The sequence below is a fragment of the Bos indicus x Bos taurus genome, chromosome 10, assembly GCF_003369695.1.
Source record: "Bos indicus x Bos taurus breed Angus x Brahman F1 hybrid chromosome 10, Bos_hybrid_MaternalHap_v2.0, whole genome shotgun sequence".
In the NCBI taxonomy this organism is placed as follows: Eukaryota; Metazoa; Chordata; class Mammalia; order Artiodactyla; family Bovidae; genus Bos; species Bos indicus x Bos taurus.
In genome coordinates this window covers 46,852,666-46,871,045 of record NC_040085.1, presented here as the reverse complement: position 1 = coordinate 46,871,045, position 18,380 = coordinate 46,852,666, and the positions used below count along the sequence as shown (strand labels likewise).

The 18,380-nt window shown below is 50.9% G+C and overlaps 1 long non-coding RNA gene across 1 annotated transcript; it reads right to left on the bottom strand.

Annotated features, from left to right (window-relative positions):
• Nucleotides 1-5,525: 5,525 nt before the first annotated feature.
• On the bottom strand, nt 5,526-8,774 carry LOC113899515. The gene is made up of 2 exons (XR_003512922.1): nt 8,540-8,774; nt 5,526-5,645 (listed from the first exon to the last, which is right to left on the bottom strand). It is a non-coding gene; the product is annotated as an uncharacterized LOC113899515 (long non-coding RNA).
• Between the last annotated feature and the right edge of the window lie 9,606 nt (nt 8,775-18,380).

The window sequence follows — 18,380 nt, the reverse complement described above, 5'->3', positions numbered from 1 at the left end:
ATTTTCTAGAACTTTCCAGCCAGGACTAATGAGGGTAGGGAGGGTAATGGGAAGAAGGAGGGACTTCACTGAATAGCCGTGGGATTTGCCCTATCAAAACTTAACCCCTCAGAGCTTCAGTTTCCTCTTCTATAAAATGAGGGTAATTTATAATACTAGCTCGTGGGATGGTTATGAGAATTAACTGAGGGATTCAGAGGTGCATGTGCATGATGCAAGTAGGCACTTTCTAACCCACCTAACAAAAGCAAACCAAGGGAACAGCAAATCAGAAAATGGTGTAACTGTTAAGAAAATAGTTGTTTATATTTTTAGATGTGATTGTTTTTCTAAAAGTCCTTGTCTTTTAGAGATGCATAGGTTGTTATTCAGTCACTAAGTCGTGTCCGACTCTTTGTGACCCCATGGACTGCAGCACACCAGGCCCCCCTGTCCTTTACTATCTCCTGGAGCTTGCTCAAACTCATGTTCATTTAGTCAGTGATGCCATCCAACCATCTCATCCTGTGTCGTCCCCTTCTCCTCCTGCCTTCAGTCTTTCCCAGCATCAGGGTCTTTTCTAATGAGTCATCAGAGATACATATACTGCAATGTTTACAGAGGGAATGATGAGGTGTCTGGAATAAGCTTAACTATAAGGTAGGCAGTGGGGGTGGGATGGGATGAGAGGGTTTAGTTGAAACAAGATTGGCTGTGAGTTGTAATTGTTAAAACTGGGTGACAGATACACAGGGGTTCGTTATGCTCTTTATTTTGTAGAGATGTTTGACATTTTTCTTAAGTTGAAAGAGAGGAGGAAGAGAGGAAGAGGGGGAAAGGGAGTGAGGGAGGAAAGATTCCGCCCGAGTGTCCCTTCCAAAAGCTTCCCTGATCCCCACACTGGCAGGAACGGAGTGTGTTTTCTGCTTATCCGGAGCAATGAGGTCCCTGAGAAGACAGGAGGGACATCCAGAGAGAGCAGCCCCAAGCTGCAAAGTCCCTGCGGGGGCCTTGGAAACAGTAGGACAGGGTGACAATGGACAGTGGAGCCTAGCACAGGTGGTGCCCGTGACACTGGGGGCTTAAGGGTCACGGGATCAGAAAAGGTGCATTAGAGGGGAGAACACTGACAGCTGTGGAGAAGGAAGCAATGGAGTCAGCATCCTACCTAAAGAAAGGGTGGGGGGGTTGGCAAGGTCGGGGTGGGGTGCTCCAGGATTAATGTGGTCCTGAAGGAGGAAGAGAGGCAACTGTACCCCTAGGCGGATGTATCTGGAGAGACACAGGCCACTCAAAATAGTTCGTGGTCTGGAAATTGGATATGTCTGCATCCCCCACCCCACCCCAACCCCTCCATGCTCCCACCAACTGACAGATGGCGCTGGTTCTAGGCTCTGGGCCTGCCACCATTGGGGGCAGAGTTCCCCCACGTGCCTGCCTGGGGAAGACAGGCACCCCAAGCCCTCAGAGGACCGGAGCAGCCCCGTTTTCCCTGAGGTCCCCACAGGACTAAGAAGCGTCCTGCAATGACCCTTCCTCAAGGAAGGGTCGTGTCCCGGAGCAGCTGGCATGGGGGAAAGAATGTGTTGGGGTAACGTGTCCAGATCTGCTCAGGGAGGCTGGTAATGGGGAGAGATGACTCTGCCAACCAGTTTGAGGAAAAGTGGATTTTGCAACAAGCTCAATGATGTTAAAAGCTTGGGTGGGGGCGGCCTGAGAAGACCAAATATTTAATATTTGGAAAAGAGACTGTCTAAACAAAGCAATTAGGACGCTCCTTTGTAGTGATATGAAAGAGATGAATTGGGTTTATCCGACATCAAAGGCCAGGAGACACAATGGGGAATGAGGCCCATGGGCAGCGTGGGCAGGGCAGAGCAGAGACTTGGGAGCAGAGACTTGGGTGTAGAGGAGGAGAGCTCTCTATAGTGTGTGTTTGAGGATCGCTTTGAAGCCTCCTCCCCACTAAGACTTTCTCCCACTCAGTTAACACACTTCCTAAAACCTCCCCCAAAACTACCTTTTCAAAAGCAATGTTTACCACCAACCAAGAGAAACACAGGAGCCTGACCTCCGCTGTTTACCAAAGGGTGCTCACAAAGGGTTCTTTCTTGAAGATAAACTGAGGACGGGGGCCTGCCTAGCTGGTGTAGCTCTGGGATTCAGCTGAACTGGGTGAATCCTGCCTCTGCCTCCACTGACTGGGTAACCTGAGCAAGTCATTCAGCCTTGCTAAGCATTAACTGCCTATAAGATGGAACAGTAACCCTTAAGTCACAAGGGCACAGTGTTGAGGAAGGAAGCTGGAGAAAGGGAAAAGCCTCCTTTGGATGAACTCTGATGAGCACAAGAACTAAATCTGTCACCCCAGGGGACCTTCCCCAGAACTCTAGAAGAGAGCTGATTATTGTCTCCACTAAGTACCCTACATCCTCCTGGGCCCCTCCTGGGTACCCAGTAGGGGCCAGGTACCTACTGCACAGCCTGCCAGCTCTGGCTGGCTTGTTAGAACACAGGATGACTTTTGAGGTTCATTTAAGCCCCAAGTTCAGTGATGCTACTTTTTTTTTTTTTTTAATTTTTTCTTTGCTGGGTCTTCTTGTGCCGTGAGGGCTTGCTTTAGTTGTAGTGAGTGGCAGCATGTGGGATCTTAGTTCACTGGCCAGAGATCAAACCCACGTCCCAGCATTGGAAGGTAGATCTTAACCACTGGACCCTAGGGAAGTCCCCAGTGATGCTATGTTCTTGATCTCACATTTTGAAGTGTTTTTGGGTGAAATGATATCTGGGTTTTAAGATATTTTAACAACAACAACAAAATAAGTACAGGGCAGATCAAATAAAAATGTCAGAATATTGATAATTTTTGAAATCAGATGACAGCTTCTTATTTTATTCTCCCCTACTTTTGTGTACATTTGACATTCTTCATAAGAAAACGGTAAAGTTACAAAAGTGCCTTTCAGGTTCTCGTAGCTCTAGTTCCATGCCGGTTGGGACTGAAGCTGAGTTGATGGGACTCCCTGCTCCTCCCTCCCGTTCTCCCCACAAAATTCAGGGTCTCCTGAAGCGCCAGGTCCTGCCCTTGATGCTGAGGGAAGCACAGAGATGACCATGATGCAGACCCGCAGGAGAGGCTGAGCCATTAATGAGAAACAATAAGATAGTAAGGGCCCGCCAGGGTGTGGACCCAGGGCTCTGGAATCTGAGAAGGGAACAGTTAACTCAGACAAGAGAGCACGTCAGGGAGGACTGCCCACAGTGACAAAGTAATAGCAGCAGCGGCAGCAAATGCTGGCTGCTAGGGGGCTGTGGGCCTCACATGACGGGGGCTTAGAGCATAGGCCCATTCCCTATATTGCGGCGTCTCTTAAACTTGCTAAGCTGAGCTGAATTCTAACTTAATACATTCGGATTGACCCATGATTGAGGAGTCAGACGTGCCATTGAGCCGGCAGGAAGTTAAAAGCTCAGTCCAGCCATTGACCTTGGGTCCTCTTGGAAATAAATTAGGTTTCCTGGGCAAACCTCATTCCCATTCCCCCATTCAAATAATTTTTCAGTTACAAATAATTTTTTTTTTAATTTCTTACAACTCCGTGGGTCAGGGAATCAGGCGGGGGTCAGCTGGGCAGTTCCTTTGTTCCACATGGCACTGGCCGGGATCACCCTATCCTTGGGGGGAGCTCCAGTCTAGTTGGGGTGTCAGATAGGTTAACACCAAGTTCGAGAAATGTTCACACCTTCCAACTTCATGGGTAGGAGTTCTTTCTAGTGGATGAAAGGATTCCAGGTTAAACAATATTACTGTGTTAGCCAGCTAAGTCCACATGGAGTCTGGAAAATGCACAGTGCAGTACTTTACTCCTAGTTCAAGTCATATCCTCTACAACATGCAGATGGCACAGGGCAGTGCGAGGTGTGTGTGGAGGTAACCCCTGCCTCCTACTCTGCCTATGCAGGGCTGGGAGTCCTGGGACCTCTGCCCACTGGGCTGACTCAATGATTCCGCAGCTAGCCTGGTTATAGGCACCCTGCCCCTTCTCCTTCCTGACTCTCTTCCCTGCCTGCCTCCTCTTCTCCCCGTGTGTCCTCCTCTTTGTATCCGACCAGAGCTGGGCCAATCATCCAGGACCATTGTGGGTGGACAGAGGGGAAGGGCCATCACATCCTGGAGGCGGGCGTCTGAGAGACGGCCCAGTCAAGGCTCCCACAGTGCATCTCCCTGGTGGGATCAGGCGCCAAGACTTCATTCAGCGTAACTAGAGGCCCCTGCGCTGTCCTGGCTTTGGGATGTGTATGGACAGGAAAGACTGAGGATTTGAGGGGAGATGGGGATGTCTGGAATTTACACCCCAGCCCCTCCACTGGTTATAAAAAATGGGGGGCAGCCCAAGGAGGCAGGGCTCTGGGCCAGCTCCCCTCCCTAGGTACTCAGTGAGACTCAGGGGAGAGGAGGGAAGGCAGTCCTTTTAGGATCAGGTGACTCGGGGCGCAGGCAACCCCACAGTTAAAAGTGAAATTGTGTTTCTCATGATTCTGTGGCTCAGGAATTCTTGTCCCACCCTCTCTCTCCAGGCCTGGGCAGAGGAGGGGTTCCCAGGCCCGGCAGACACTCTCGGGTCTTCCCTTAATGCCGGGCAGCCCTCTGTGACAGGCTGGTCTCTAAGCTAGTTTGGGGATATCTCAGTGGAAGGAGCCACGGGAACCTGCAACCAGGTAACCCTTCGTGGTGGGCTTTACCCAGTGGCCCCGTGGGGTTTTCAACTGGGCTCCTTCCTTTCCTGGCTCTCAGCTCCTATTTGCTGCCTGGCAACCTGATCCTACTTTTCCTGGAGGGAGAAATCCCATCTCCGCCCCCCCCCCCACCCTCCCCCACACTCCTTTCTAGAGCAACGAGGACGCGTGGCTTAGTCCCTTGTCTAGAGTTTGGTGGCAGTGCGTCAGGTAGATGGGGATATGGATTGGGGCCAGAAAATTTTCTCAATCATTGAATAAAGGATTTAGTTATTTAGACTAATTAAATATGTTACACTATTTTTTACCACATAGATTCATTTTTCAAAATGTTTAATGTCTCAACTTTGTCCAGACTGAAAGGCCTATAGAAAGCGAGAATGGTGTGGGGGAGGATTTTTGAATGTGCCTAGTGAAAAGCACTGGCTGGCTGATTCCCTGAGAAAAGGAACATGGCCACTGAGAACTGCCAACCCAGGGTCTAGAAAGAGTGAGTGCTCCTCCATCGAGGGTGAGCAAAGTCAGATAAAATGCTGCTGCTGCTGCTGCTAAGTCATGTCCGACTCTGTGCGACCCCACAGATGGCAGCCCACCAGGCTCCTCTGTCCACGGGATTCTCTAGGCAAGAATACTGGAGTGAGTTGCCATTTCCTTCTCCAATGCATGCATGCATGCTAAGGCGCTTTAGTCATGTCTGATTCTGTGCGACCCCATGGACAGCAGCCCACCAGGCTCCTCTGTCCATGGGATTCTCTAGGCAAGAATACTTGAGTGGGTCAGATAAAATGAGGGAGCTCAAAACAATGGAGGGCCTGGAATAGGGGAGGGGTGTTTTATTTATCCTCTTAATGGGGAGTCCTCCAGAAATATCTGGGGTCCACAGACAGCTCTTTATTCCAGATCGCAGGCATCCTCTCTTTTCTCGAATCCTAAAAAAAAAAAAGTTACTTTTTAATTTATTTTTTGGTTGTGCTTGGTCTTTGTTCCTGCCTGCAGGCTTTCTCTGGTTGCAGTGAGCAGGGGCTCCTCTCTAGCTGTGCTGCGTGGGCTCCTCCTTGTAATGGCTTCGCTTGTGGTGGAGCACAGGCTCTGGGGCTCTCAGACTTCAGTAGTGGTGGCACAGGGGTTTAGTTGCCTCACGGCCTGTGGGATCTTCCCAGACCAGTGATTGACCCAGTGTCCCCTGCATTGGAAGGTGGATTTTTAATCACTGGACTACCAGGGAGGAATGTGGGGTTTAGTTGCTAAGTCATGTCCAACTCTTTTGCAACACCAAGGACTGTAGCCCACCAGGCTCCTCTGTCCATAGGATTTCCCAGGCAAGAGTACTGGGCCATTTCCTACTCCAGGGGATCTTCCCAATCCAGGGATTGAACCCTAGTCTCCTGCATTGGCAGGTGGATTCTTTACCACTGAGCTACAAGGTAAGCACTGAAAGTGAAAGTCGCTCAGTCATGTCCAACTCCTTGTGACCCCATGGACTACAGAGTCCATGGAATTCTCTAGGCCAGAATACTGGCATGGGTAGCCTTTCCCTTCTCCAGGGGATCTTCCCAACGCAGGGATTGAATCCAGGTCTCCCACATTAAGGATAAATATTATGATCAGGAATGATCCAAAGACACATCAAACTATTTGCAGGAGTCATTTAACTTGGCCCATTGTGCAGCTGTCAGTATTGGTCTCCAGACACGGTCAGTGAAGGTCCCTCCAAGGGGCAGTTTGGGGCCAGGATGGTGTTGGGCTGCTTTCTACTCCTCCTTTGAGCCCCTCAAATGAGAGGGGAGGTCCAGAGACAGGATGCCCAGAGCCACTGAAGATACAGCCCTGTTGGCCAAGAGGGTGCTGGTCAGAGAGAACCAGAGATGTGGTTGGCGTGTGGATTAGATGGTGGTGAAAGATGATAAAAATGTGGTAAGTGAAAGTGTTAGTCACTCAGTCGTGTCCAACTCTTTGCAACCCATGGTTCCTCCGTCCATGGGATTCTCCAGGCAAGAATACTGGAGTGGGTTGCCATGCCCTTCTCCAGGGGATCTCCCCGACCCTAGACTCGAACCTGGGTCACCTGCATTATAAGTGGATTCTTTATTGTCTAAGCCACCAGGGAAATCAAAAATATGGTAAGAACCAGACAACTGAGAAACCACTCAGGAGACTGAGACCAGAGTAGAGCCTAACACATAGTGAGCTCTCAGTTATTAGTCATCGGCTGAATGGCTCAATGGGAGCTAAACAACACTGGACTGGGATTCCTGTTACTTGAATCTTTCAGTCCGGGTTTTTTGGCTTGTTTTTTTTTTTGCCAATTTGCTGTGTGACCCTGAGTGAGTCTCCTGACTTGTCTGGGCTTCATATTTCATCTGTGTGAATCGTGAGGAAATTGTGGAGAGATGGGGACTAGGCCCAGGCTGTAGAAGCAAAGCACTCAGCCCCTCCTCTTCCTCTGTCACCCCACTTCCTGTGATCCCGCCTAACTGTGGGACTCCTTACTGTGCTTTCAAAGCAAATAAGGAAATCTTGGCATGTGTTGAAGACCCAGGGCATTGTTGGAAGCTTGCCAGCATGTGCGGGATGGTGAAGGCTGCTGTCCCTGTTCTGCCTGTTTTTGCTCTGTGCTTCCTGCACGCGCTCCCTAGGTTGCTCTTCATCTGCCCTGACTGGTCTAGTCTCCTGTTTGTCCTCAGCTGCTGAAAGGGCCGTGTTTGTTTTAATTACAATAAGATCCTTGAGGTGGGGCAGGCCTGTCCCATTCTCAAAGGGTCCCCACAGGCTCTCTGAATGGCGATCGTATCCTTCCATTTCCTCCATGTTTCTTTTTAGACAAAGATGCAATTGAAGGGGCTCCTGGCCTCGAGGGGAGTTTGTCACTCACAACCTGAACATGTATATTCCTAGACCAAAGCCCAGATGATCTCCTTGCCCTCCATGGAGGAAGATCATGAGACAAAAAAAGGACTTTTCAGAGGTGGAGTTGGGGTGCGTTTGAGGAGTTATTCTTCGTATTTGATTTACTTTTCGAACTGGATTCTCCTTCCCACGCGGGGCTCTTTCTAGCCCTAAGCTGCCTCTGTCAGGGCTGCCTTAGTGCCGGGGTGTAGTCCAGCTGCCCCGCCCTCAGGCTTTTCCTACCCAACCAGTTTCCCTGGAGTCCCTGCCGAGTCCCTGCCCTCCCCCTGGTCACCCAAGCCCAGCCTGGGGCTAGCACACCTGGCCCAGCCAACCTTTAACTTCAGCACTGGGGCTCCCCCTGCTGCTACAAATTATTGTGACCACTGAGCAGAAGGTTCAATTAGGGGCTGCTTGGGTTCACCTCACGGGGCAGCAAGCAATGGCCAACAGTTAGCCGAAAAGAAACTGGGTTATCTGCATGGCTGCACGCTAGTGGGGATTGTGGAGGAACCAGGGTAAGACGGGGGCTATGGCTGCCGGACTCCAATCCGGGGTGTCGCCTGCACCCTGCCCACCTCCTGCCTGGAAGGCCCACCCCAGGCCACCTGACCCAGCTTTCAGCAAGACCCCAGGCTCCGAACCAGCCTGGCCACTGCAGAAGAGAGACCTGAGACCCCTGGGTGAGGAGGACCAGTGAGACAGCATCAGGGTCCCATCCCAGCAGACCCTGCCCTCTTGCCTCCCAGACGCTCCTTCCCTACAGGCCATCAGGGCCAATGATGACCCCCTATTCTGGCCCGGCTCCCTGCCCCGCTTCAGAACTGAGTCAGCTTTTCCACCTTCCAGGGACCAAAGCTCTGTCCCCAGCCTGTGTGGCCTCAAGGCCAGGACCAGGGCCCACTCACCCACGAAACCCCCAAGAGGCCCTCCGTACCTCAAGAGCCTGTGGGAATGTTTCCATGTCTTGTAAAATCAGAAGGCAGAAATAAACTTTTAGGTTGAAGAAAACATTTTGGTATAAAATATTAACATTTTCATCTTTATACCAACTCACTCATAAAATATAACTCCAAATACTATTTTGAGAGCGAAAAGGGCCCATCCAGGTTCTGATGCTGGGGAAGGCCAGATTCCTCATTCGTGGCAGTGATGGGATTCTCTTTAAAGGGCCTCATGTGGATTCTTGGCTTTTTATTTTCTCTCTTAATAAAAATGTGTGATGTTTACATTGTCACAGAACAAACAGAACTTTGGCTTGTGTATCATGTCTTAGGAAATGGGTCTCGTGTACTTTTGGCTGTTCCCTCGTGTTCCTGGTAGTTATAATCCGGCCCCTTTGGAACGGAGGGACAGTACCTCAGGATGCTGGTGAGGTACTGTCAAGACATAAAAATAAATAAAATCAAAAGGCCACTTAAAAATAACAATCCACCCCCCCCCCCCCCATAATAAAACATGTATCCAGAAGTCAGCTTTAGTAGAGCTATTCCCCATAGTGTCAAGCCTTTAGGATAGGCACTGGTAACCCCCAGCGATGGGTGCAGAGGGCAGGCAGGTCCCCCTGCCAGCCCCTCCCCTCGACTGATGGCCCTGGAATCCCGGCTTTGCCTTCCAGGCTGGCCCTCCTCCAGTTCCCACATCTGCCCTCAGGTGTCCGATGATTCCCAGTTCCATGCCCAGGTGGCCTTTCTTCTTCCCACGGGCCACCCCCTCCTACGAGTCCTCTCAGGGTTTCCAGAAACCTCTTCCGTATCCATTTCATGATTTCTCCCACTGTGTTAGTTTGCCAGGGCTGCCAGAACAAAGCACGCAGGCCGTGCGGCTCAACCACAGCAGTGCCTCCTTCTGCAGCTCTTGAAGCTCAGAGTCTGACAGCCCGGTACCGTGGGCGGTGTCTTCTGAGGCGCTGCTGCCCGGCCTGTAGGCGGCCAGGCTGCCCCTGTGTTCTCACCTGGCCTTTCATTTTCCCTTGTGTCCTCATCTCTCCGTAGAGGGAGCCCAGTCTTTGGATTAGGACTGGCCCTATGACCTCATTTTAGCTTCGTCGTCTCTTGAACGGCCCAGGCTCCAGTCACATTCTGAGGGACTGGACCCCAACATGGGGATTTATGGGGCCACAGTTCATTCAGCCCGCGACACCCACCACCACCTCTCCTTCCACACAGAAATGGTGGCCAGAGCTACGGAACATGCGTGTGTGAAGGGTGACAGTCTGAGAAGTCACAAGAAAGATGCTTTTGAGGGCTGTGGGCCACGGTGATGGCAAGCATGGTTGCCAACAGGCCAAGTGCTGCCGAGGCCGCCGGCATCCGGGCCTAGAGGGGACACTGCCTCAGGGTGCAGCAGGCTTTCCGTGCCGGGGGAGGGTGTCCACGTGGCCAGCCCTGGAGAAGACTGCCTCTCGATGGCCGCACAATCGTAATTAAAATGGGAAGGATTTGGTACTTCTTAGTCTAAATGTGTGAGTATTCTTTATTCCAGGCCTATCATAAAGACCAGTAGCACCCCCTCCCCTAGGCCTTCCTAGTCCATGGTGCCTCGGCCCAGACATTATCTGTCTTTTTAACCAAAAGGTCTGATCTAGTCTGAATTTCTGGTCCAGTAACTCAACAGTGATATCTCCAAATTCATGAATTGAGTTTATGAAGAACCTCCTAGAGGATTCTTTTTTCTAGGGGAACCTGGCATGAACCCAGTCTGCACCTATCCTGTACTTGGGTAGAACATTCCTGGAAAGATGCTAACTTCCAACCAGCTTCCCCCATCATGCCCCCCACCCCAGAATCCTGACCCCACCCATCTGACTGGTGCATGCGCAAGGAGTCAAGTTCATCTACAGAGGAACACTATGGGGAAGATTAATCTTTTCCAAAGAGGGTAATTCCCTGTATTCCAAAGCCAAATGCAAATTAAAATGCCATTTTCTGAGATAAAATGCTGCTTAGTGTATTCCAGGCCTGGTGCTCCTCTTAATTATTACAGTTCCTGGTCTCTGTTCGGAGCCCATCAATTCTCCTGCTAGTAAAATAAGAACGAGCTGGAGGATCACTTTTTAATTTTACCCACTCTGGCAGCAATCCTCTCTGGCCTCCCTTCACCAGACCACATTTTTCCTGGCGGTGGGAGACAGAAAGACGGGGGAGGGGGACGTTTTTGCAGCTGTGTCATCGCCTTCAAAGCAAAGCCCTCTGCTTACGTCTCCAGATGCTGACCAGGCCTTGGAGGAACACTAAATCCCATCCTGATTGCCACTCAGCCCAGAGTCCCTTGTGCAGAATAACAACATCCCCCAAACTACTCTGCACATGGAGTTTGAACCCAGAGGCAGCCGCCCTCTAACTGTGCTCTGGGCCCCACAGAGACCCCCATGAAATCTCAGACTTAGTTCCTGAGCAGCTCCCACACTGTTCTTTTACTCCCTGCTTCTCCCATCTCTGCTCCCAGGCACCTTCATCCAAACACACTTCTTGCTTCCTTCCTCACACAAATGGTAGATGGTATGAGTCCCAGGGGCTGCACAGATTCATCAGACGCACTTATGCTGGAACCCAGGTTAGGCTCATCTGGGGCTCCCCCCAATTAGTTCTGCCAGAGACCCTTCCATCTCTGGAGGTCCCTTTGTCCAGGGATCTCACCATCGTGCCTACTGGTAAGTTCACCTCTGCCTGGGTTCTTTGTGGTCTCAACAGCAGGGATCACTTCTTGAGTGCCCCAAGCCCCCCCTCCCCACACCAATGCCCTCCATTATATTAGCATGCAAATGCTTTCAATTTCCATGACTCTTGAAATCTTTTTTTTTTTTTTTTTTACTTTTTATTTTATATTGGAGTGCATGCTCAGTTGCTTCAGTCATGTCTGACTCTGATCCTGTGGACTATAGCCCTCCAAGCTCCTCAGTCCGTGGGAGTCTCCAAGCCAGAATACTGGAGTGGGTTGCCATTTCCTTCTCCCGGGGAATCTTCCTGACCCAGGGATCAAACCTGGTCTCCTGCACTGCAGGCGGATTCTTTACTGCTGAGCCACGGGGGAGCCCATATTGGAGTGTAGCTGATTAACAATGTTGTGATGGTTTCAGGTGAACAGCAAAGGGACTCAGGCATACATGTCAAATGGGCCATGAAATCTTGAAGTAGGAAGAAACTCTGAAGTTGCCATTCCAACTCTGACCCAGGGTTTGAGGGGCACAGATAATGGACAATGGAAAGTCATGCCCTCCTTAGTCCATTGTCTAGGGAAACCAAACACCAGAACGTGGCTTCGATGTCCTGAGAGCTGGAGTAGGGGATAGAGCAGGACGAGAGACACCTAGTCCCAGCCAAGCCCCGGGTCCTGGATGCTTCTGAAGGCCTGGCTTATGAGGGCTGGGAGCCTGTGGAAGATGCAGGGAGCCAAGGCAAACCTGCCTTAAGACTTATCTCTGGGGCCAGTGTTCTGTTTCACCAGAGGCAACAAAAGAACTGAATTTGAGCTGGAAGTGTAATGGGGATGCCATTAACCCAGCTAGAAAGGGAGCCCCAGAGGACAAGCAGACTTGGTGAGTTGGCTGCTTAACGTGTGTGTGTGTGTATATGTGTGTGTGTGTGTGGCGTGGGGGCTGTGTGGCAGAAGGTTTTGCTCAAACTTCATTGTATCCTGTGGCCACCCAAAGGACCAAGAAAGTCATGCCCTCCTCAAAATGACTCAGTTGCTTAGGAACTACGCCCGAAACTTTTCTCGGACCTGCACTAGATCTCACCAGTCTGTCTTGGCTACAAAGCGTGGTCCGTAAACCACAGCATCGGCAGCACCTGGAAGCTTGTTAGAAATACAGACTCCTGGGCCTCGTCCCAGAGAGTGACTCAGAACCTGTATCTGCTGATCCAAGGACACCTGTATCCGTTCAGGTCCAGAAACATTGCTCAGTTCTGGCTACATAATTCATGAGGCCCAACACAAAAAACAAAAATAGGGGACTCGTTAAAAAACTAACCATTTCAAGACAGCAGCAGCAGCAGCAGAATTCTGTTTTTATTGTGGTAACATCTCTATATCATAACAGTTGCCATGTGAGCCCTTTCAGAATGTACAATTTGGTGGTGTTAAGTATATCCACACTGTTGTAAAACCACCACCACGATCCATCTTCAGAACTTTTCCATCTTCCCAAATGGAAACTATTTCCCTTAAACAATAGCTCCTCATTACCGGTCCTTCCGGCCCCTGGCAGCCACCATTCTATTTTCTGTCAATGAATTTGACTCTTCTACATGCCTTGGATAAGTGGCATCATGCAGTACTTGTCCTTCTTCCACTGAACTTAATGTGCCAAGGCTTGTCAATGTGACAGCTGAGTATTAAACCAAGAATGGGGGCCTTATGGGCACTGGGCCCCCTGTGGCTGCACAGGTCACAGGTCCTGACACTCCTCTCCAGGAAGAGGCTATTTTTCCTGAACACATCAAGAAAACTTCTCAGTCGTTCCTCAAATCAGAGGCTTTCTGATTTTCTTTTAAAGCATTTTTTCAAAGCCAAGGAGAAGGCTAAGTACACTTCCCTAATGAGAATAAGACAATGGGAAAATCATTTTCAAGGTGTGAAAATATCGGCATGACCTGAACGCTTCCAGTAGGAACCATGGAGAGAGGAAGAAAAAGGTTATTTCTAAGTCACAAGCCCAGAAAATATATCCCCAGTGGCTTCCAAAAAGGAACAAAAATACATATAGTTCCTGAAACCCTAGAAGAAAATCAGGTCCAAAACCCCAGAGAGGTGGTGTCAGGGAGGCAGTCAGCATGTTTGGTCTCCATCATCCTCCTGGGAGACGCTATACTTTATCCCTGACAAGGAGCTGGGCACAATATATGTGTGTGCAAGTGGTAACTCATCACACAGTGTGGCCCTCCAAATCGATGGCCACGGGCACAGAGCCTAGTGTTGGGATTGCATTTCATCCACAAAACGGACCCAACCCCTTATCTGAATTAGCATCGCATGTTATTTGACATCATTTTCAAAATCACCAGTGTATTAATATTTTAAATAATTGGTGTAGCATTTTACCAACTACTTACTGCCCCACTTGAGTGGAGGAAGTCTCAGCAACTTAGTAAAATGAAATCTGAATTCCATCTTTTAAACTAAACAGCTTTATTGCTCCTCTAAGAGCATGCAGAAGCTTAGGCAAGTTAAATCTCAGGGGGGAAGACTCCTTTGGGATCATTAATGAAGACTGGAAAATGGTTTATCACTAGCTTATCAGTTAGTGCGTGGAAATGGAAGATTTCTTCATCCTGGAAAAGCCTGCAGTGATATCTCGTTTACACCATCGTTCGCTCAGCCCACTCCACCCTCATCATTTCCACCAAAGTAAACGTCAGCCCCGATTCTGCAAAACATCACACATTTCAAATTGCTGCATTTAAGTAAATTCTTGATATGTTATCCTGCCTTATTCCAGGCTCTTAACATGCTTTTTAAAGAAAACTGCTTGTATCTGTGGAAGTAGGTGGTTCTGATATGTTTCTTTTTGAAGATAAAAGTGGCAGAAATGTGAAGGCTGTGACTTCATGACCTGCCTGAGTTCCCAGACACCCCATCGCTCATCTCCTCGTTTACTGGGCAAGAGTGGCCTCTGCTCACAGTCCTGGGCTTGAGGGAGAGGCCAGGGTGGCAGGAGGCTGCCCGACACCTCTACCGCCCTGCGTGATCACAGCACAAGCTCAGCTTGGCCGTGGCCACTGCCTGCGCTGGCCTCGTGGCCTGGCACCGCCCACGGGTGCCTGCGCTGTCTGAGTCACTTGTTTTCCTCCTGCATCCTGAGGCTGCGTGCCAACACGACCGAGGCCACAGAAGTGCAGAACCCCACAGCCTCCTGGCAATGATATGGTTTTCACACTTCTATTTTAAAAGCCTTGGGAACAAGTCACCTGGGAGATCAGGGTGGCTGGGTGAATGTCTTTCCAAAGTTCTCCCTGTCCTGGCAGGGGTCCCAACACAACTGTGAAACCAAAATGCCAAGGCAGGCTGGCTCTGCAGTCCTGCTCCTCATGATAAAAACAGAAATGCCAGAAGCTCCCAGACCCCCACGGTCTGTCTTACATAGCCACAAAGAGGACGCTCTGGCCCCAGGTCCCTAGGCGGTCTAGGCTGTCACCTGGCTGCTGTGCGTGGGCACGCAATGCTTTCCCATGCAGGAGTCTACCGCCATGGGTCCCCAGGCAGCCAGCCCAGGAAGGAGGTGGGCTCTGGAGGGGAACGGCTGGGGGCATTAGGGGGAATTCTTGGGATATCATCTGGGAGGGGGCAGGTGTGGGTGAAGGAAGGAATCAAGCTGGGGTGCGTCTCAGCAGACCTTCGGGTGCTCTGAAGCTGGGTGACCCCTCAGAGCAGCACAGGGGCCGAGGAGGTCAGAACTTGATACCCCAGGGCAGTCCGGCATTAGAGTGGCCCCTGGAAGCAGGGGTGTTGTGGGGATGCCCTGTGAGGGGCTGACAGCCCAGGCCTGTGTATGGGCAGCATCCCAGGAGGCAGGAAGGGGAGGTAAGTCAGTGTAGCTTCCCGAAGTGGGCCCTGCCTGGGTCAGAGCACCCGTGGAAGCATTTCATTTATCTTCTTTCTTCTGCAATTTTTTTTAATGGAGGCAAATTTCACATCCCACAAAAACATAAAATGAATCATTTTAAAATGTACGATCCAGCGGCACGTATTACATTCACAGTGTTGTACAACTACCTCCTATATCAAGTTTCAAAGTACTTGTTGTTGTTCAGTCACTTAGTCATGTCCAGCTCTTTGTGACCCATGGACTGCAGCATGCCAGGCTTCCCTGTCCTTCACTATCTCCCATAGTTTGCTCAAATTCATGTCCATTGAGTTGGTGATGCCATCCAACCATCTCATCTTCTGTCACCCCCTTCTCCTCCTGCCCTCAATCTTCCCCAACATCAGAGTCTTCTCCAAAGTACTTTCATTACCACACATGAACCCCCCTACGCATTCAGCAGTCACTACCTTGCCCTCCTCCCCCACCCCCACCAGCCTTGGGCAAGCAGCAGTCTGCTTCCTGTCTCTAAGGATTTACCTATCCTGGACATTTCAAATAAATGGAATCACATGTGAACTTTTGTGTCAGGCTTATATCACTTGGAATAAGATTTTCAAGATTTAGCTACGTCACAGCATGTGTCAGTACTTTAAATTCCTTTTAACAGCCAAATAATACTCCATAGTATGGATATACCATATTTCATTTATCCATTCAGCCACTGATGGATGTTTGAATTGTAGCATCTTTTATATAGGGAACTGAGGATCAGTGTGGAAGTTCTTGATTGTCAAAGATATGACTTCATTTCATTTGGAATCAGGAAAAGCCCCCCAGGCTTGCTGTGTGGAAGGGACATAGTATGAATTTACATCCAAGGAGAGGTTTCTGCTCCATAGCGAGTCCAGCACCTGCTGGCCTTGCGGGGCCTGACAGCACCACTTCACATGTGTCCCCCGCTCTCCTGCCATGCCAGGGTGATCTCAACCCAGTCTTACCTTGTTCAGGCCACACTGAGCTAGGTCTGGGCATGCTGCTTGCTCTCACTCCCCTCTGCTCCAGGGAAACAGCCCCAGCCCTTGGCTCAGGCCCCCTTTCCATCTCCCAAGGCCGACAGAGTCTTTTCCCTTCAGGTCTCAGACCCACCCTCCTTGGCTTGAAGTCAGAGCCACCATTCTGGCAGACATGGGGGCTGAACTCATCCTCTTAGGCTCAGCCCATCGGTGACTCTCCACATGGCCCTTCTGCCCCAACCATCTCCACCTGAGGGCAGAGAAGATGCTGCTCCCCATGATTCTCCTGTGCCCAGGCCCAGGGAAGATGCTGGCTGGGTAGCCGCAGCCCTGGCTGCTCATCTGACCCCTCTGGATCCTGTCTGTCCAGCTCGTGCCCACCCATTTCTGTTCACCTCCTTCTCTGCCTCTCCATCACTGTTCCCTGTTCCCTGCCCCACCAAGCACTCATTGGTGACCCAGTACTTAGCACAGAGGTGCTCAAAAAATGTTCATGGACTGAAGAATCTCTTCCTTGGAGCCACCTGCAAAGCCCCAGACATCAGTTATCCAGATATCGAGAGGAGGAAGGGTGGCAATCTCAAGAGTTTGAAGTGGAGGCAAAGGTGAGTGAGGGTGTCTCATTTTTCTTTTTATTCAGGGCGGTGAGTAGTGAATTGTGCGTACCACGAGACAGTAACACCGAAGCCCAAGGGCACCTGATTCACATTTAGCGGAACCCACCTGACCTGCGCCCTGTGTGCCTGGGCGTGGCCAGCAGCACAGACCTGTCGGTGTCTGGCCAGAAGGAGGTCAAGGGAGCCGCTGGCTTTATCCCTAAACTGGAGATGGGTGCCTTTCCCCTCCCTCTGCTCCCCAGAGCCCCCAGGGTGGGCAAACCCAGCGCCCCAGGTAGACCATCTGGCTGTGGTGAGCCTCTCGGAGAGGGAAGCAGCCGGTGGCCCCTCGTGCTGTGACGGGGAAGCCCACGTCCCAGACCACCTGTCATCAGGTCGTTTTGCTTCACTGTGTTCCCGACATGAAGCTCTAAAGCAAAGAGCTTCCCAATGAGGAGAGAGAAGGTTCTCGAGTCCTGCACATGGTGAGTAGGGCAGCCCGAATGGGAAGCTGAGGTGGGTGGTGTGGAGGTGAAGGCTCTGAGCCAAACAGGAGAGACAGACAGACAGACAGACAGAAAGAGACAGAAGTGTCCCGGATGTCAGGAGGCAAGAGAGGTCCACAGCTTTGGAGAAGCTCCATGGGCCTCTGGCTGGCGCAGACTCAGCCCTTGCACGCCCCAAGCCTTTCCTGTCTCTCTCTGCTGCACGGTCCAGGGAAGGCCTGGGGATGGGGGGAGGCGCTGATAGTCTCGAGTCAGATGCACCCCACCTCAGCTACTTGCCTTAGAAGCCCCTTCAGCTATACATGGGTCCGGGTTATTCCAACAGAATGCCCTGTGGACAGGAAGAACGAGGGGGACAGCCACAGGGGAATGAGAGAGAAGCTCCAGGCAGTCGCCACCGTGGCAGGGTCCCTCACTTCCCCTCCACTCCCCCTGGGCCAGTGCCCACACATCCCTGCCCACCGGACCAGGGCGCCCGGCCCCGTTTCTCCTCTGCCAATGGAGTGTTAGAAGCCGAGTCTGACCAGAGGTGGCTCTCCTCTTTCTTTTCCCATCTTGTCCAGAGGAAAGGAGATGCTTTCTGACACGGGGGAAAGGGGTGGGGAGGAGGGATGAGAAGGGAAGGTCCCCCCAGCATAGTTTGGGGAAAAGGCCTGGGTGGCAGCCAAGGCCCAGCCGCCAAGGACAGCAGATGGCCTGGGCTCCCCCGCCTGCAGACCTCAGAGCAGCCCGCCCCACTCCATGCTTCCCACGTTTCCTCAGATGCCTGTGGGTCTGGCTTGCACTTGGACAGCTCTGATTATTGTTTCCTCTCAGAGGCTCCGCTCAGCCTTCACCTAAGCTGAAGGCTGAAGATTAAGCCAATTTCTTGGTCTCTCAGGCTTATATAGATGAGAGGCCTCGTCTATATATAGGCCTACTTATGTAGTAGAGAGGGCTCCCTCTCTACTTCCTTCCTAGGGCTCCAAGGACATAAAGTGGTTGCTATGGGGATTCCTGAATTTGTAGAGGAACTGTTTTCAGAAAAAAAAAAAAGGATGATTCACAGTTCTTTGAGGAGGAACAGAGTTGGTCCTTGGGGAGGTATGATGTAACAGGGTTTAGAACAGGAATGAAGACTGGCTTCAGTTTCTGTACT